Below are 20,375 nucleotides of genomic sequence, written 5' to 3'. Positions count from 1 at the left end.
GAGAGAGAGAGAGAGAGAGAGAGAGAGAGAGAGAGAGAGAGAGAGAGGAGAGAGGGGAGAAGGAGGAGAAGGAGGAGAAGGAATGGGAGAGGATTAGTGGATTGATTTTTTTTAACCTAGTGCATCTGGAATTTTAAAAAGAACTGAAATATCTACTTATTTTATTTTATAATTATAGTATAAGTTGATTAGAATTTAAGTTTGTTGTCATGATGTGTGTGTATATGTGTGCACAAGTATGTATGCATGTGTATGAGTTCGTGCGTGTATACCTCTGTGTGTGTGTGTGTGTGTGTAGGATAAGCATGTTGGTGGGGAAACAGAATAGAGGTCAGAGAACAGCTTTTGGGGGTGGCTTCTCTTCTTCCATGAGAGTCCTAGCAGTCAGCCTCAGACCCCCAGGTTTGTTTACCTCCTGAGCTCTCTCAGCCTGACAGCCGAACTCCTTAATGTTTTGTCTGTCTTCATGCAGCATTGTGGCTGGGTGTAGCTGCAGCTGGCACACTTTCTAGAGAGCCAAGGAAGAGAACTGCTCCTGTTAAGGCACCCGCCTGCAGAAATTAACTAAGCCCTCCTGCCCCTCAAAAAATACAAGCTGGAGAGTTGCTCCCAGGTGCCAAGCAGAAGGCTAAGAAGAGCCACAGGCACCCTTCCCTGACTCAGTCATTTCAGTGGAGACAGGGATGGAGCTCAGGTCCTGCTACCTTGTCTTCTGGTAAAGGGGAAAGATCTCAGAAAGAGGGTGGGTCAGAGCTCCTAATGCTGACCCTGAGTTGTGTGCACTATCTAACCGTCAAAAAGAGTCAAACGGGAATGCTATTGTCTTCCTTTATGACCTAAGTAACTTGATCAAGGTTCACCATTTGATTAGTACTGACGTCCAGATTCACACCCACGCCTGGCAGATGCCAAAAGTTCCACTCCCCCCACTCTGCTGTTGAGGGGAGGCAACAGCCGCTGGGCTGATAGCATTGTGCTCCTGTCTGTCCCGGGCAAGAGCAGTGCTTGGCTCGGCAGCGCATCTCCGTAGTGACAAGTGATGCAGGCCAGGCTGATGGGCAGCTTCTCCTGGCCTTCCTAGCTTTCCTGTTGAATATGCGGGCCAAGAAGGGAACCGTGACTGTAGGATTCCTGAGGATCCACTAACTGGTTTGAAATAGTAGTGAGTGGAGCTGGGTGGTGGTGGCGCAGACCTTTAATCTCAACAGAGAGGCAGAGGCAGGCAGATCTCTGAGTTTGAAACCAGCCTGGTCTACACAGTGAGTTCTGGGACAGCCAGGGCTAGAGAGAAGGTGAGGTGGGGGTGGCAGCTTGTCTCCAAAAGCAACAACAAAAGAATATAAATGAATGAATGAATGAATGAATGAATGAATGAGTAGAGAGACTAATTTTCAGTTTGAGGACTTGGCTCTGTCTCTGTGACTTCTGACCTTGATTGCATGTGTTCAGCCAGACTGTAAAGTCATGTTAAGTCCCCCACAGACCGGGGAAGGGAGGTAAATACAGACATTGGTGGTCTCAGGAGCCTAGAGGATGAGCACTCAAGGTCAAAGGGTCAGTGGGGTCGGCTTCTTTCAGCCTTCTCTCATTGACGTCAAGGCAGCTGCTCTCCCTCTGTTCTCTCATGTGGAAGGGAAAGATCGACCCTGCCTCCTCTCCGTATTTTGCCCTAATTTATTTCTAAGGGCATCAGTAAGATTGGTTAGGGCCTGCCATAGCATATATCCTTATTTTACTAAGTATTCCAGAATGTTCTCCTATGTCACCTAAAGATTTTTTCCCCTCCATTTTAAATTATGTATATGTGTCTAGGTGTCTGAATGTGGGGCCCACTAAAGGTGGAGTTCCAACATGTGTGCTGAGAACGAGCTCCAGTCTCTGGCAAGGGCTCGAGGGTCTCCGGCAAGGGCTCGCTCTTAACGGATGGGCCATCTCTCCAGGGCCTTGTTTGTTTGCTTCCTTTATTGCTTTTCTCAAGACAGGGTCTCACTGTGTAGCCCAGGTTAGTCCTGAACTCACCAAAATTGGCCTTCCTCTGCTTCCAACTGCTGGGATTAAAGGCACGTGTCACCAAGCCTGGTCAATTCTCCTTTCCTCAGATGTAAATGCCAACTGGCATAGCATTCATGTGCTGAAGAAGACAGCCAAAGGTATTGAAAAATTAAAGACTTGTATTGGACACAAAAGTCTTGCAAGCATTGTGAAATGATCTTCAAGTCAGAAGAGAGTTAATCTGAGAACAGAGAGAAGGAGGAATCTTCTTCAGCCTAAGGCACTGATTTGAAAAAATAGACTGTTAAAGAGAAAAAAAACCCTAAAACAACAACAACCACATTCAAATGAAACCCAACCCAACCCCAAAGAGCACCCAGAGGGGAACCACGGAAGCTTGTGGAAGGAACACAAAGCTCTCCCTTTCCTTGCCTACTTTAGTGTGTTTACTTTTAATTTCTTCCTGGTAAGACAGGGAGGCGCCATCTTCTCAGCGCTCCTGGCTCTGGTTAGCTGGTGCTGATTAGCTTAAAGGAAGTGTCAGTTTCAGACCCCAGGTTAGAGATCTTCTTTCCTGACAAGCAGAGCTGACACCAGGAATTAGATGAAGGCTCAGAACACATTCCTGCTCTCTTCAAAATAGAAACACTGGGCATTGACATTTAAACCAAGGAGACAGACTGCTTGGTGTGGTGCTGCACACCTTTAATCCCAGAACTCCCACGGCCAGTGGATTTCATGAGTTTGAGGACAGCCAGAGATTCACACTGAGACCCTGTCTCCACCTTACTCCCTAAAGAATTAAGAATCACACATGTGTGTTCTAAAATATGTGCTGTGCAGTGGGCTACACTATAGAACCACACACACACACACACACACACACACAACTTCCTGCAAATTGTAAGTAATGGTAGATACAGATTTAGGGAACAAGAAGAAGTTGACATAAGATCTAATATTTTAGGCAGCTCACAACTGCCTCCTGTAACTCCAGTGCCACTAGCCTCTGAAGACACACACACACACACACACACACAATTTGAAATAATTAAAAATAAATTTGTTTAAAAAATAAAAAAAATTAATATTTTGGTTCAATTCTGATTTTCTATAAGCTTTATTGAGTTTATTACAAATCTTCAGTGTAAAAAGTTGAGAGTAGCCGGGCAGTGGTGGCGCACGCCTTTAATCCCAGCACTTGGAAGGCAGAGGCAGGCAGATTTCTGAGTTTGAAGCCAGCCTGGTCTACAGAGTCAGTTCCAGGACAGCCAGGGCTACACAGAGAAACCCTGTCTTGAAAAACAAACAAACAAACAACTTGAGAGTAAGAATTAAAACTCAGGGGTGAAGAAAAGACTCAGCAGATCTTAGACTGCTTCTGTACATGAACTGGGGGCATCATTGCCAGTGCCCAGGTCCAGGATTATCCATCTCCCTCTACTGGCCACCACATGTACTGCATGCATGTAGTTACATAAATACATGCAGGCAAACACTCTTATACAGAAAAATAAATCTTTTTTTTCTATATGTATAAAAAAGAATTATTGCTCCTTTTAGAGACAGCCCTGGCTGTCCTGGAACACACTCTATAGACAAGGCTAGCCTTGAACTCAGAGATCTGTTGGCCTCTGCCTTCTATATGCTGGGATTAATACCATGTGTCATCACTACTTGGCTTGGGATAGCATTTTAAAAATATTTATATCCTGGTTACACACAACATTTATGTATATATAAACATAAATAAACATGTACATGTGGGTATGTGCGTGAGCATATGGGTACAAACAGTCATGTGTGGTGTAAGAACACTTGAACTACATACATGACAGTGGTTCCTCAGGAGTATGTTACTTGGTGAGTTATGGGCTCAGTGGTGGTTAGTGGGCTCAGTCTGTGCAGTCTGCACAATGAAAGCTGAAAGATATCTTTCTCGGAAGGTAGTGATTCCTTTAGGTCAGTGTTTCTTAACCTGTGGGTCTCGACCCCCTTGGGTGAATGTTAAACGACCCTTTCACAGGGGTCCCCTAAGACCATTGGAAAACACAGATATTTACATTACAATTCATAACAGCAGCAAAATTACAGTTATGACGTACCAATGAAAATAGTTTTATGGCTGGAGGTCACCACAACATGATAAACTGCCTTAGAGGGTCGCAGCAGCAGGAAGGTGGAGAACCTCTGCTTTAGGTGATTCATGATTTTATATATAAGAAAGTTGGAATTATAGTGCAGGGAAAACATTGTAATATTTTCATAATTTAGCCTGAGTACTTTCCATATCATGAAGTATTATTTGGAAGGTTTATTTTCAACGTGAAGGTTTGTCTATGCTCGGCCCAGGGAGTGGCACTATTAGAATGTGTGGCCATGTTGGAGTAGATGTGGCCTTGTAGAAGTAGGTGTGTCATGTGGATGAGGCTATAAGTCCCTCATCCTAGCTGCCTGGAAGCCAGTATTCTGCTGGCAGCCTTCAGATGAAGATGTAGAACTCTCAGTTCCTCCTGCACTGTGCCTACCTGGATGCTGCCATGTTCCTGCCTTGATGATAATGGACTGAACCTCTGAACCTGTAAGCCAGCCCCAATTAAATGTTGTCCTTATAAGATTTATTTTGGTTATGGTGTCTGTTTTGGGGGCGGTTAGCTCACACGTGGGTGCGGGCGTGGGTCCAGTTGGGCGGAGTTGTGGTTCCTGCATGTCTTCCACCCTGGGTGGCTCAGGGAGGCATGGCTCCAGGGAGCAGAAGTGTGGAAATTTGACAGTTCTCTCCATCTGGTGCCAGGCGGATGCTGGGCTGTGAGAAGCCACTCGGGGCTCCGCCTGGGTGTGGGGAGATCTCAGTCTGAAGTTCCTCGGGGTCTGGGCTCCTGAGTGGACCCAGAGGCCAGTGGTCTCCGTTCTTGGGCTCCCAGACACCGCTGGGGGGGGGGGGGCGGAAGAAGAGAGACATGAGAGGAACAAGGGGAGAGAAGGAAGCCCCAGCAGTGCCCCGCAAGAAGGAGACTCTTGGTTACTGCACTTGCTCAGCTGTGTCAGCTGCTGGGCTAGCTTGTTTGACTCGGTGGCCTCCATGGCTAGAATGCAGAGAAGTCCTCAGCAGGAGGTTAGCTGGCAGCTCGATATTTGGAGGCCCCCTCCACAGTTCTCCATGGCAGGCCCTAAAGACACGAGGAAGTCCATGGTTTAAATGGGTTTATTGTCATGGGGGGAAGTAGATGAATCTGGCTGCATCCCCAGGGAGGGCCTTTGGTTAAATACCATTTGTAAGGAGGAGGGTCTGGGAAGGAATACTTAATTGGCTATGCCCTCTGGCCTTCAGGTTACTCATTAATACGGAAATCTCTTGAGGCTGAGACCTGTAGTCACTCCCTCTACCTGTGGAGGGGTTGGTAGGGGTGTTGCCCTACGTGATTGAAAGGTGCTGATCAAATGGAGGTCTTAGACTGTGTGTCAGGAGTCTGGAGTCTGGGAGCACAGCTAAATATATGCCGTCCCTGGCAGGCATGGACACCTGTTGGGTCTCTGGCCATCTCTAGCCAGTGCTCTACCAGAAACCAAGCCATCCTTTCACGGTCCCACGTCTGTTCACAGCAGTGAAACCCCAAGGCAGTCATTTAGTATTGAATTTTAGAAATGTTTCAGAATGTATTTAAGCCGTACTTTTAGAAGCTTATGGCGAGTGTCCTTTTGCCACACACAACGCACATATAAACCTCTTTGATCTTTCCTGGTTTTTTTTTTGCATATCTGAATTTTCTTTTGTGGGTTGTGAGAAGGATTCTTCCTCTTGAGAGTAGGCACATTGCTTTTGTGGCGACATAAGACCCTTACCAGGACACATGTTGGTAGCTGTTTGAAAAGTCTCTGGATCTGGGCAGCGGTGGTGCACACCTTTAATCCCAGCAGGCATATCTCTGTGAGTTCGAGGTCAGCCTCATCTACAGAGTGAGTTCCAGGACAGCCTGGGCTACAGGCTACACACACACACACACACACACACACCACACACACAGGTCCTTCGTTTGACATTCAGCACCACAAGAAAGAAAGTTACCATCTAACACCCAAAGTCACCTAGATTTTAGCCCATGTTGTCTCCCAGGAGGTAAAGTTTTGCGTTTAATGGTTCATGTGTTAGTTAATTTTCATTTCTTTCCTTTTAATTTTTTTTATTTTGTATGCATTGGTGTTTTGCCTAAATGGATATCTGTGTTGGGTGTAGAGTGAAAAATTATAGATACTGGGTATATAGAATCCTTTTTAGACATATAAAATATTCTTTAGGCTTTCTTTATAAAGACATGGAGAAACCGAGGCATGAAGCAAGTTAAGAATGTGGACAGGCTAGTTACAGGAACTGGCTAGAATGCAAGTTAGCCAAGCTGAGAACCAAACTGAGAACCAAGCTGAGAACCAAGCTGAGAACCGCAGTGACAGGGCAAGGCCGAAGTAACAGGGCAGGACCACATTCTTGAGAAAGATAAGCGTACAGAGAGTTTTCACCTGATCCTGACTCACGTAGGTTGGGTTCCTTTGGAATGTTCTGCTATTTTTATGTTATGACACCTTAAAAACCCCTCACCCCCTCCCCATTCCTTGGTTTGTGGTTTTTCCCTATAAAAACCCCTGTCAAACTGGCTGTCGGGGTCAATTCAGCTCCTGCGTGGGCATACAAATTGACCGGCAGCTAGCTGTCACATGCCCTAATAAACCTCGCTAGTGCTCCGGTACACGATGTCTCGAGCAGATTACTGGGTGGTCGCGACTTTCTGAGACTTGAGTGAGGGTCTCCCCTCTGCGGAGGTCTTCATTGGGTGTCTGTGTGAGAGTGCTGTTGCATGCCCTGGAATTGGAGGTACAGTCAGTGTGAGTTGCCATGTGGGTCCTTTGGGAGATCAGCCAAACTGCTGAGACTTCTCTCCAGCCCCCGTTAGCTATTAGCTTCTCTCTTTCTTTCTCTCTCTCCTCTCTCTCCCTCCACCTCTCTCTCTCTCTCTCTCTCTCTCTCTCTCTCTCTCTCTCTCTCTCTTTTTCTCCTTTCTTCTCTTTTGTCCTTTTTAAAACAGGGTTTCTCTGTGTAGCTCTGGCTATCCTGGAGCTCACTCTGTAGAGCAGGCTGGCCTCAAACTCAGACATCTGCCTACTGGGATCAAAGGTGTGTGCCGCCACCACCACCCATCAGTTACTTCTCTATTGCTGTGATGAAACACTGTAGCCAGAATGATGTATAGAAATTATGAAAAGCCTGTCCTGACATACTTCCTCTTTCAAGGCCACATCTTCCAAATCTACACAAACAGTGAAACCGTCTGGTGACCAAATATTAAACTGTCTGTGCCTACAAGAGATGCTTCCAATCAAACCACCTCAGCGTGTTTGAATTTTTATGTAAGGTGATTATGCTCTATTCCTTTCCCTTATTTTATTTATTTATTTTCTCACACAGAGATCCATTATGCTAACAGTACTTATTGAAGAGACTTTGCACTTAAAACATTATGTTCCTTTGGGCTGGAGAGACGTCCAGCAGGTAAGAACAGGCATTGCTTTTCCAGAGGATCTGAGTTCAATTCCCAGCACCCATGTTGGGCAGCTGAACTGCCCCTAGCTACAACTCCAGGGGACCTGACAAACTCTGTGGGCACCCATACACATGGCACCCACTCATGTAGACACACACATGATTAAAAATAAATGAATTTAAAAGCTGCCTGTGTATGGGTGCTCAGTCTGCATGAATGTCTGTGTACTAAGTACATGCCTGATGTGTGAAGAAGCCAGAAGAGGGCCTCAGATCCCAAGAGACTGGAGTTACACGTGGTTGTGAGCTCACGTGGATGCTGGGAACTGAACCCAGGTCCTCTGGAAGTGCAGTCAGTGCTCTTAACCACTGAGCCATCTCTCCAGTCATATTTGTACCTTTATCGAGGATCTGTAAACATATGTGTAAGCCTGTTTATAGGTTGTCTAATCTGTCCATCTTTGGATCTGACTCTCATATTCACCATGAACTTTGTAACCCTAGGTAACTAGCATGATTCCTACTGGAAATTGAAGAAACCAAGGATTATAGTAAACCAGTACATTCTCCTCAGGCTTTTAGGGGTGAGTCAGAATTCCAGCCTACACCTGCCTTACTGATTCTAGGTCCTTTTAATGCCTGTGCTGCCTGATGGTCCTACACTAGGTTGTGACTTACACACTTTAACTGGAGGACCATGAAAGGCAGCCTGGTTTCTGGTCAAGCACAGGCTAGAAACCCCCGGAGACACCAGATGATCTTGAGGGGCCCTAGGTGGGGCCCAGGTGACCCTAAGGGACAGCAGACATTTTGCCACGCCCCCAGACACTAGGCTCCTGACACGAGGCTGCAGTCCTCCATAGATTTGTGTCCTTCAGTCACGCAGGGAAAGTCCCTAACCTCTCCATTGATAGAGGGTGTGACTACAGGCCAGCCACGTAGCCTCAAGACAGATCTATTTTAATGAGGTATCTAAAGGCCAGAGGGCTTAGCCAATTAAGCTTTTCTTTCCAGACCCTCCTCCCTGCAAAAGGTATTTAACCTCAGGCCCACCCTGAGAAATCAGTACGGTTTCTCACCTATTTTCTACCATGACAATAAACATCTTAAAACCATGGACTGCTTCTTTCATCAAGATCCGCAGTGGGGAACAATGGAGAAGGCCTTTACCTACAGAGCTGCTGCGGCCATCTGATCTCCTGCAGAAGACTTCTCTGCGTTCCCAACAATGGTGACCACCAACCTTTGCCAGCTAACCTCTTTGACAAGCCAAGAACTCTTATCCCCGTTGGGAGCAGCTGGAGCAGAGCTCTCCCTCTCTCCCCTTCAGCGCAGGCCAATCCAACCCATGGGCCCTCACTTTGTTCTCAGCTCTTCCATGGCTTCCAACGGTGCCTGGGTGCCCAAGAGCCTGAGAACTAGACAGTCCCAGGCTGTACTGCAGGCCCAGGGACCCCTCCTCCCCCAGGTAGCTCCAACTCCCCTGGGACCTCAGACTGCACTCCCCCCCAGCGGTGTCACTGAGGCTTCTCTTAGCCTGATACCCACCCGGCATCGGTCTTGGAGTGAGTGCAGTCAAACTTCCTGTGCCTCTGCCTCCTGGAGCAGCTCTAGCCCCATGGCAGGGCAGACGCAGGACTTACATTTAACCCAGCATCTAACCTTACAAGATGTCCACCGGGGTCTAATACCCAGCAACCTCTTTCCTTGAGGATTTTTAGAATCTTAGCTCAGCTAGCTATGATGGAGACCTCTCAGTCAGGGCTCCTTTGCCATTTGTTATGGTATTAAGCCAGGGTTACCAGCATCCTCTGTGTGGCCTTGACCACAAGTGGATTTCTATGCTTCAAATTGATTTTTTCCCCTCTGAAGTCATTTCATTTTAGTTAGAATTTTATTGCTGATACTATGACCATGGCAACTATTTTTTTTTCCCGAGACAAGGATAGGTCTGGCTATCCTGAAACTAACTTTGTAGACCAAGCTGGCCTCAAACTCATAGAGATTTACCCACCTCTGCCTCCCAAGTGCTGGGATTATATGTGTGTGCCATCTTGCCTAGCAAATAACGGAGTTATTATAAAAGAAAACATTGAATTAGGGGTAGCCAACACACACACACACATTGTCAAATAACAAAACTACAGTTTAAAGATCATAACTGTAGCCAATCATAGTGGCGTACACCTTTAATCCCAGCATTGAGGGAGGCAGAGGCAGATGGATCTCCAAGTTTAGAGGTTTAGTCCATTGTCATCATGGCAGGAAGCATGGCAGGAAACATGTTGGGTGCAGGTACACATGGTGCTGGAGAAGGAGCCAAGACTTCTACATTTGGATCAGTAGGATGCAGGAAGAGGGAAAGAGAGAGAGAGAGAGAGAGAGAGAGAGAGAGAGAGAGAGAGAGAGACAGAGAGAGAGAGACAGAGAGAGAGAGACAGAGACAGAGACAGAGAGAGAGAGAGAGCACGCGAGAGAGAGAGCGAGCAACACTGGGCCTGGCTTGAGCTTCTGAAACCTCAAAGCCTACCCCCAGTGACACACTTCCTCCAACAAGGACACACCTACTCCAAAAGGCCCCATCTTCTAATTATGCCTTTCCCTAGGGGGACTATTTTCATTCAAAGCACCATACACTTCTCGTGGTCCTTGTCATTGAAGGATTCCTCTTGTCAGTCTGAAGGCCAGCTGCTTAATGGGATCATTGAACTGAGAACTGTGCTAAAAAAATCTCCTAGGAAAGATGAAATCGAGGTTGGCTCTTTATGTGGAATATCTTTAAGGTTTGCAAGCCAAAAGTCAGTTTGAAAAACAAAAACAAAACAAAACAGGGCCTGGAGAGATGGCTCAGTGGTTAAGCGGACTGGTTGCTCTTCCTGGGTTAAGTCCCCAGCACCCACATGGTGAATTACAATCACCTTAACTCTAGCTCCAGGGGATCTGATGCCCTTTTCCAACCTCTGCGGTCTCCAGCACACACATGGTGCTCATAAATTCATTCAGGCTCACACGTATACACATTTAACAAACACACAATCATGTTTCAAACATTAAAGGCTTGTCCCTTTTCCTGAGACAGGATCTCTCTGTGTAGACATGGCTGTCCTGGAAATTTCTCCATAAACCAGGCTGACCTCGAACACAGAAATCTAAGTGTTGGGATTAAGGGATGTACCACTACTGCCCAGCCCAAAGGGTTGTCTTTTGATCAGAATCACAGGGGCTGGAGATATGGTTCAGTGGGTAAAAGTGCATTGCGTGAGGCCCTGCTTAAATCCTACATCCACTTAAAAAACTGAGAATGGCTGCATGTGCCTTTAACCCTCAAACTGGGAGGTAGAAATGAAAAGATTCCGAGCATTCGCTGGCCAGGCAGCCTTACCAAAAAATGATAAGTTTTGGGGTTCATTGAGAGATCCTGCTTTAAGGCAATAAGGCAGACAGTGATAGAGGAATATACTTAACATCATGCTTTGGTCTCTGCATGTCTGAACACTGACATGTGTGCAACACACACACACACAAATTGTCAAATAACAAAACTACAGTTTAATTATCATAATTGTAGCTGAGCATAGTGGCGCACACCTTTAATCCCAGCACTGAGGGAGGCAGAGGCAGATGGATCTCCAAGTTTGAGGCCAGCCTGGTCCATATACAGTGAGTTCTAGGACAGCCAGGGCTGTACAGTGAGATCCTGTCTCAAAAACCAAAACAAAACAAAACCAAAACAAAAGCAGCAAAGCTGAAGTTGGTCTTATAGCCAGAAAAGAGTTGAAGAAAGCATGTAGAAGTTACTATCTATGTATGTGGCAGGGAGAAGGGAAGGTTGCTCTTTTTGTTTAAGGGTTTATGCTGCCAGGCGGTGGTGGTGCACACCTTTTAATCCTAGCATTTGGGAGGCAGAGGCAGGCGGATTTCTGAGTTCGAGGCCAGCCTGGTCTACAAAGTGAGTTCCAGGACAGCCAGGGCTATACAGAAAAACCCTGTCTCAAAAAAAAGTGGGGGGGTATGCACAGAGAATCATTACTCTGCCAGTTTAAACTGACCATCCCTAATTTCTTGAGAGGTTAGCTTAGCTTCAGCTTGTTGGTATGGGATTTTATTACACATAACTCCATTTTTGATTCTCAGCTTTGCTCTGTGGGAGGCTAGCGCACCAACTTAATCCCAGACGAGGATGGGGCAAGCAAGTTTTAAGAGAACGTAAATTTTCATAAGCAGTGGTATGCTAATTTGTGGAGGACACAAATTAAATGTAAATGACAATCAAATTCAGAGTCAGATATTCATCTGGTGCTGAAGGCACAGCTGGTCGGTGCTAAAAGATGGGAGGTTTCCCTCTGTGAGCATGGGGCACCTGGTAAAGGTTTCCAAAGATTAGGGGACCTCCCTACCAGATTGGAAGGGATCTTTCCATCACCGAATGATTGACACTTCAGTTGTCTGAAGACAAAGCATGTTTGATACTTTATCATAATCCTAAACACTGTTGGAAGTGCTTTAATGCTATCCACCTCCCTCAACGTATTCATTAAGACTTTGTTTATTGTAAATTAATAAATCATTAGTTTAATTCTACAGGAGTATCAACATCTCTGGCTGACAATGAGCCCCTTTACTGATAAAGAACCCTCGAGAACACGCACAGCATCCGCCTTTTTTTCTAACGAGGGTAGTGTTAATATGATATGTTTACTTCTCCCATGTCCTACGATTATTGGGTCTATATAGATATAATTATTTTAAAAAACTTTTATCTTCTGCATATTGGTGGTTTGCCTGTGTATGTCTGTGTATCACATTCATGACTTACAGACTAGTTGTGAGCCCCCATTTGGGGGCTGGGAGTTGGAACTGGGTCCTCTGGAAGCGTAGTCAGTGCTCTTAACCGTCGAGCCTCAGCCCTCAGCCCCATAGATTGTAGTTCTTGATTTTGGAGCAGAGATCAGAAGGAACCGAAGAGGTGAGGACTAGATTTGGGTACTAAATTTGAGGAGAGTCCCTCGGGTGGTGTTAACTGCCTGAAGTGTCCCATTGGCCATGCGGAAGAAGTACCTTGTATCAAAGAGAGGCTTGCTGATTCTGGGGCCCTTCCTGACCAAGGCGGAGGCTAAGGCGTTAGCTAGGGCACAGCCGTAAAGTAGTCCAATGTCAAATGAAGATTTACAACTAAGTCAAAAAAAAAAAAAACCAACTCTTTAAAGTGTGTCTTACATTCAGTTTGGAGCAAGAAATCTGGTCGTGAGCATAAGGTCAGCGGTCCGTAGCTCCCCAGGAGGGGAGGGGGCTCGTATCGCTCAGCCTGTGTCACCAGCTCTGACCCAAGCTCCGTTGGGGTTGCTGCGGACCAAGGGCGCGCGCGGGAGGCGCCCAAGACGGCGGGGAAGCCCGGTCTCGGGTGTCCCCGCCCACAGGGGCGCGGCCGCGCGGCACTGTCATTGGTGCCTGGGAAGCTGACGCGCAGCACTGGCCGTGGCCGTGGGGCCCGCGGAGGGCGGCGCGCGGCTGATGAAACCGGCTCGGATTCCGCCCGCGTGCACCATCTCCTCAGCTAGCAGGTGTGAGCGGCTTTCTACCCGCGGTCTCCACTAAGCTCAGCATCCCGCCGCCTCCTCCGTGAGTACGCAATCCTTGGGATTGCCCAGGAAACTAAAAACCTGGGTCACCTCGGTTTGTGTGTGTGTGTGTGTGGCCTCGGGTGGCAGCTCAGGCAGGGCGAGGGTTCTTCTTATCCTCTCCATCTCTAGGGATGGGTGCGTGGGGCGGGCACCAGTGTTCCGGTCGCCTCCTCCGAGTCCATCTTGGTCCTATGCAGGCGCGGCATGGTGCATGATGCAACAGCGGGAGGGAGTGAGCACGGGCGACCGGGGTGACGCCCGCCACGCGTGGCCGTGTATGGGCTCCACGTGGGCGCGGGGACTCGTTTACGCTGGCTGCCCCGGGTGGCATCCGGAGCCACCGCTATCTGGGAGACCTTCCCATACATGGCGCGGTGCGCGGCACCCCGCCCCGCCACGCGGTCCGGGGCAGTGTCGTCAGCCGAGCCGCGCGCAGGATGGACTCCGTCAGGTCTCGCAGGCAGGTCCCGTATGACGGGAGACCAGAGATTCCCGTCTTCCAGGTCTCCTCCATAGTCTCCAGAGGTCCCTTTGGAGCGACTCCCTCTTGGGTGGGCTTTCCTTGTGACCTGATTCGGCCTGCACAGACTGTTCTTCCAGATGGTGTGGAGTGGGAGGAAGTTCTTCCGGCTCCGTAGACAACCTGTGCTCAGTGTGTTTCTCTCTGTCTAGTGGAAGACTTCCTGGGCACGGTCAGGTCACCAGCCAAGGGTGTCCGCAGAGCAGCCCAGTGTCGCTCGCTCCAGCCCACTGCTCTGTGGACTTGTGTGTTAAGATAGCCAGACATGTGCTGGGGATAGTCAGACATGTGCTGTCAGGAAAACAAAACAAACCAAAAAACTACATTTCCCAGCACCCACAGTTACATTACACTCTCACGTGCAGGAGGACAGGGTTTCAACCGTAGGTATATTTCTTCTAAAGGTGAGTAAACTTTCACTAGAACCCCAAATGTTATCTTCTGCGTTATCTTTTTGGTTGAATATCTTAACTGTGAAGGAGTCAGTTTGTAATTGGGATTTTTGTAACATTTCTTGCCTTTCATGTGTGGTTGAGATAATAGGAGACCACGATACAGTCATCTCCCTGGTATTTTTAGTTGGTCTCAATGGAAATTATTATTTTTACTTGAGCACACCCTTCTGTCACTAAAACAAAGGGGCTTGAGTCACGGGATTAGAATAGACATTTTAGAGGGGAAAGTCACCTCGTGAATTGAAACAGCTTTGAAAAGTTTATCATTTTGAGATTATATTTTACTTAGGGGCGAAATTTAGAGGCTATATAAGGGAAGGGGGGTGTGAATAAACAAAAGGAACATTAAGTAGCGATAAGAGATATCCCAGGGCTGGGGCAGAATCTCCCAGCCCCGGGGCTCTTTCTTGGCCCATAATTATAGGTTTTAGATTTTCTTTTTTTTTCTTTTTTTTTTTTGAAAGTATGAAGACAAGCTGGTTGCCTTAGGGATTTCTCTTCTAAGACACATGGTCATTATATTTGGTAGATCAGTTTCTCCCCACCCCCACCTCACGCTTTGCTCCGCCCACAAAGTCCTCCCCCGCCCCCTTCACGTTGGCCAGAATGGCTTCAAACTTGCTACTTGGCAAAAGATGACCTTGATCCTTTTGCCTCCCTCTACCTCCCAAATGCTGGGATTACAGGCGTGTGTCACTGATCCCAGTTCATTCAGAGCTAGAGCATATACCCAGGCTCTCCCGCACACTCGGCTTGCAGGTTTGCACAGTAGGCACATTACAGGCTAGGTTATTTTTTCACAGGCTCTAGAACACGGTTTTTGGATGTAATTAAATGTATTTATTGCTGTTTAACTCTGTGTTCTTTTCAGTAAGCCTGGCAAAAATAAGTAAATACGTGGTTGTGTTATGCTCAGGGAATTGAAGTCTTTCTCCGGAGTTTGAGGTATTTGTTAATGCTAGGGAGGAGTGTGAAGAAGGAAGATGGTGTTAGGGGAAGAAATACCCAGTAACCCGGGGCTACCTGGACATCTGTGCCGTGTTACCTACAGGCAACCCCTGAAATGTTTTGGTATTTCACCTGGTTCTTAGTCAGCACTCCAGGCAAGACCTGTAGATAAGACCTTAGAGCAGTGGTTCTCACCCTTCCTAACGCTGCAACCCTTTAATGCACTTCCTCATGCGGTGGTGAGTTGTTTCATTACTACTTCATAACTGTAACTTTGTTCCTGTTATGAATCGTAATGTAAATATCTGATATGCAGGGTATCTGATATGGGACCCCTGTGAAAGGGTTGTTCATCCCCCAGCTGGGTGGAGAACCACTGCCCTGGTGTTTTCTTCATAGCCGGCCCCTTCAGGCTAGGGGGTGGGGCTGGAGAGGTCGGGAGTGGGTATTTGAGAGGGGTATGTGTGCTTGGGATTAATACCAGGGCCTCTAACATCCTAAACATATGCTAGCTACTCTGTCACCCCTGGCCCACTGCCTGGATACATTTTAACAACAGATCCAGTAAGACTGGCTGGTGTTTTTCTGTGTAAGGAGAGAGTAAGATGCTGTAATGAAGGAAGTGGGTAAGCTGGTCAAGAAGCGTGTTAGGTGGAAGAGGGACGTTCACACGATTTATTTATATTTTTTCTAAATATTTACTTTTGTTTATGTGTATGTGTCTCTGTGGCTATTTGCCACGTGTGTGGGTACCCCAGAAGCCAGAGAGTGTTGGTCCCTTAGAGCTTGGGTTACAGGCGGTTGTTGATGTCTGGCTCGTGAGCTTGGGTCCTCTAGAGGAACAATCGTCTCTCTTAAATGCTGGGCCAGCTATCCAGGCCCGGGGAAAAAGATTTTGGCACTCACAAAATAAAATGGCTAGTATATTCTTATTCATTCATTCACTCGTTCATTCAGAGTCTTGCTTTATAGACGAAATAGTCCTCAAACATGAGATACTACTGACTCAGCCCCCAGAACGCCGGGGTTATATGGACACACTACCATGCCTGTCATTGCAAATAACCTTTTACAAAATGTATTTGTTTATTTAGAGATAAAATCTCAGTATTTAGCTCTTAGCCACCCTGGGACTCACTATCTATGCCAGGCTTGCCTGGAATTCACAGAGATTCACCTGCCTCCCAGGTACTGGGATTAATGTATGTTGTATGTATGTATTCCTGTTTCTCTATATGTGCACCATATGTGCCATTGCCCCCAGAGACCACAAGAGGGCGTCTGATCCCTTGGAACTGGAGTTACAGCTGGCTGTGAGCCCTGATATGGGTGCTGGAAACCAAAGGCAGGTCTTCCATAAGTATTCTTAACCACTGAGAATTTCTCCAAGTCACTTTTTGGATACCTTCACCACCAAAGGACAGGCTTGTACTGATGGATTCTCTCTGGGCCATTGAAGCTATCTGTACTGGAGTTTGTTCAGGCCACCCCGTAGCTGGGGTCTCTTCTAGCTTTGTCTGTTGCTCTTCACCCACCTTGGCTCACTTTCTCCTCCAGTTGTTAGTCTGGTGTTGAGGTTGCCCTGTGGATTGGGGACCCTCTGAACTTAGAGCCTTAGGGTTCTCTGGACCTTGAGCCAGCAACATGAGATCCCAGATGTGATGGTTGTTTCTGGTTGTCAATTTGACTACATCTGGAATGAACTACACCCCAGAAATGGAGGGCACACCTGTGATCCAGATCTTGAGTCTGGAAGACACAGGCTTCTGACCTGGAACTTGACATGGGATAACACACATAACACATAGGGATAACACATTTGATCCATAGTCGGTTTTGAGGCGTAGTGGTCATGAAAAGCTTAGGCCCAGGCAAGGTGGTACTCACCTTTAATCTAGGAGACTTGGCAAGCAGATCTCTGAGTTCAAGGCCAGCCCAAACAAACAAGTTCAGAGCAAGTTTCAAGTAAAGCAAAGCTTGCATCCTGGCGTGGTGGCATACACCTTTAATCTAGGCCACACCTTCTCCTGGAGGCCTTTGTAAGGACATTGGAAGAAGGGCGATTCACTCTTCTTCGCCTGCTGCCTGCTTGCACTTACTCGCCAGCACATTTGTTGGAACCTACTTCTTCAGGATCTCAGCTTATACAGAAGACCAGCTGAAAGAACCAGCCTTGTGAGTCTGAGCAAATTCCCATTGTTGGATTAGTTGTACTGCAGACTGTAAGTCTTTCCAGTAATTTCCCTTAATGTATAGAGACTGTTCTGTGACTCTAGAGAACCCTCTAATACACCAGGTCAAGGTGTAGGCTTTGTCCTTCTAGAGCATGGACTCTTCCCTCTCCCCTTTCCCTCCACTCCACTTCAGTTTCCCCTAAGGCAGGGTTTCCCTGTGTAGCCCTGGCTGTCGTGGAACTCACTCTGTAGTCCAGGCTGGTCTCAAACTTGAGGTCTGCCTGCTTCTGCCTTCCGAGTGCTTTGGTTAAAGGCATGTGTCACCATCACCCGGAATCTTTTGTGGCATGCTTTCAGCCTTGTAAACCTCTTCTGTAAGAAGCTTCTTCTGTTCCTCTGTGACAATCCACATCCCCACCAAGTTCAAGGTAGCCTTGAGAATGATTGCATCCGAAGTGGTTCAGAGTGAGCCCCAGTTTGTCAAGGGCAGGTTAGAACCTTTGCCCCTGGAGTCTGCCAGGATGCCCGCAGACTGGAGAAACGATTCGCAGACTGCTGACTGTAGTATGCTCCCGTGTGGCAATGGCTAAGGGATGCTGCTTAAGGATGACTGTGGGTAAAGCATCCACTCTCCCAGAGAGACTTCAGCAGGGTTACGCCTCCTGCAACAACTCAGAGGTTGCTTTGGGCTCTTCCTCTCTAGTGGCTGTCATACACACTGGGGACTTGCAGATAGTTGATTGCGTGGTCCTACCATGAGCTCAATGCAGGCCTTGATTAAGGAAAGGCTCTACCCTTCCCGAAGGGAGCTTGGAACAGGCCCTTCCCTGTTCCCTACTTTCCAACCCCACCTGATCTTTTTATACTCTTTAGGCTGGGGAGACAATAGCGTTTCTTCAGCAAATTAACACAGGCAATTCCAAGTCTTCCCTAAATCTTCCTTTTAATATCAGCAAACAGAAATCAAACTCAGAGCCGGGTGGTGGTGGTGCACGCCTTTAATCCCAGCACTTGGGAGGCAGAGGCAGGCAGATTTCTGAGTTCGAGACCAGCCTGGTCTACAGAGTGAGTTCCAGGACAGCCAGGGCTACATAGAGAAACCCTGTCTCGAAGAAAACCAAAAAAAAAAAAAAAAAAAAAAAAAAAATAAAAAAAACGAAAAGAAGGAATGCCTTTATGAATTGTGCCTTAAAGGCTTATCTTGGGATGAGGGAGTGTCCTATCTCTTAGCAGGCTGTATCTTTGGGCTTTGTCTCTCTTTTTCCTTATAACCTTCCCCTTCCTTTCCTTCTGGCAAGGGTGGATTCATTTCCCTACCTTTCCCTATTTTCCTTACAGTGCTTTTTTTAGTTTGCTTCTGTCACTGTGTCAAACACCATGACCTAAAGCAATATGGGGGTTTGGGGGAAGATCTATTTCAGGTTACAATCTATCACTGAGGGAAATCAAGGCGGAAACCATAGGAGGAACTGCTTTCTGGTTTGCTGCTCTCCAAGGTTTGCTAAGTATCTTTCTTATACAACTAGGCCCATCTGCATAGTGATGGCACCGCCCATGGTGGGCTGGGCCTTCATACATAAATTAGCAAGCAATAAAACGCCCAGCAGATTTGGCCACAGGATATTCTTGATGGAGGCAATTCCATTTCTGCTCCTCTTCCTAGGTAGGTGTTGACAGACAAAATTAGCCACCAAAGCTTGTGGAGGCTCTTGGCCTTAAAGAGAACCAGATGTTGTCTTCTGTGTGTAGGAGCTGGCCCAAGTTTTGCATCATAGAGTCATTAGGGGTAACAACTTCGGACATGGCCTCTTGGTTTTATTTTAATTTTATTTTATGTGTATGGTTGCTTTTGTCTGAGTATATGTCTGTTTATCATGTGTGCCAGGTGTCTGTGGAGGTAAGGAAAGGTCATCAGATTCCTTGGAACTGGAGTTACAGGTGGTTATGAGCCGGTCACGTGGGTGCTGATGGTTAAACCTGGGTCCTCTGCAAGAGACTGTCAGTGCTCTTACCTGCTGAGCCATCTCTCCAGAGCCACAAGACCTCCTTGAGATATGGCTGATCTGAGATCAAGACCCAGTTTCTGAACTATGGGGGTCAAAGTAAATGCCCTGCCCTCTCCCAGAGAAAGGGCCGAACCCCAGAGTGAGCTTTTGTCAGATTGATCAGACTGATGCCTCTTCTAAGGTACTTCCTGTAGCCATGTGTACAAATGCTTTTCCATAGTTCATTCATAACAATTGGCTGCGTGTAACTTGTCTTTTGTTTTTTTTTTGAGATAGTATCTCAGTAAGTCGTCTACTGTATTAGTTACTGTTCTGTTGCTATGATAAATAAAACACCAGGACCAATGCAACGAATAGAAGGAAAGGCTTATGTGGGCTTACCGGTTCCAGAGGATGAGCCCATCCTGGTAGGAAAGCAAGGCAGTGGGAAAGGGAAGCACAGCAGCTGGCGTGCAGTGCTGAGGGCTCATGGGTTTAAGCACAGTGGGGTGTTGGTGGATTGTGAAATAGGAATGGTAGGAGGCTTCGAAACCTCAAAACCCAAGTCCCCAGTGATACACTTCCTCTAGCAAGGTCACCCCTTCTAGATCTCACCAAACAGCGCCACCAACTGGGGAACATGAGCCTATGGGGACATTCTCATTCAAACTGTTACTCTGTGGCTGCTATCTGAACTCCTGGACTTAGCAGGACTCTGCTTTAGTCTCCTGAGTAGCTACCACTACAGAAGCTTGGGCCTACGACTAACAGTTGTAGCTGTGTTTTTGAACTCCTCTTCCTGGAGAGGGGTGGCCTAGGTGGGATGATGGCCTCGTCTGTGTCATCTTAACACAGAGTTTGGCATGCACTATGCTTAGCTGTTTGATTTAGTTCACTTTCCTTGAGACTGCCTAAATTAGGTATGTCGGGAGGCATGTGGGCCCCAGAGGCACGAGCTAGTAAGTTTTCCCTGCCATGTAGTCCTGGATTTGTGAGCACTGGAGGGGAAAGATAGCCTTTGGTGGTACCTTTAGCATGAACTGCCAGGGTTTTCCTTGACGCTGACTCCAGACCCAGGCGCAGCCTTAGGTCCAGGTTCCCTTAGGCCTCAGGATCCAGACTTGGGCTTGTCGGTTCCTAGGATCTC

General features: G+C 47.2%; 1 protein-coding gene across 1 annotated transcript in view; it reads left to right on the top strand.

The window, feature by feature from the left end:
* The first annotated feature begins 13,097 nt into the window (after positions 1-13,097).
* Positions 13,098-20,375, top strand: part of Slc7a1 (solute carrier family 7 member 1) — a 75,391-nt gene continuing 68,113 nt past the window's right edge. Inside the window, exon 1 of the mRNA XM_028779808.1 lies at positions 13,098-13,144. The gene's annotated coding sequence lies outside the window, so the exon portion shown is untranslated. The remainder of the gene's footprint in view (positions 13,145-20,375) is intronic.

Source organism: Grammomys surdaster, unplaced genomic scaffold, assembly GCF_004785775.1.
Source record: "Grammomys surdaster isolate TR1022 unplaced genomic scaffold, NIH_TR_1.0 362, whole genome shotgun sequence".
Classification (NCBI taxonomy): Eukaryota; Metazoa; Chordata; class Mammalia; order Rodentia; family Muridae; genus Grammomys; species Grammomys surdaster.
This window is presented reverse-complemented; position numbering and strand designations above follow the sequence as displayed.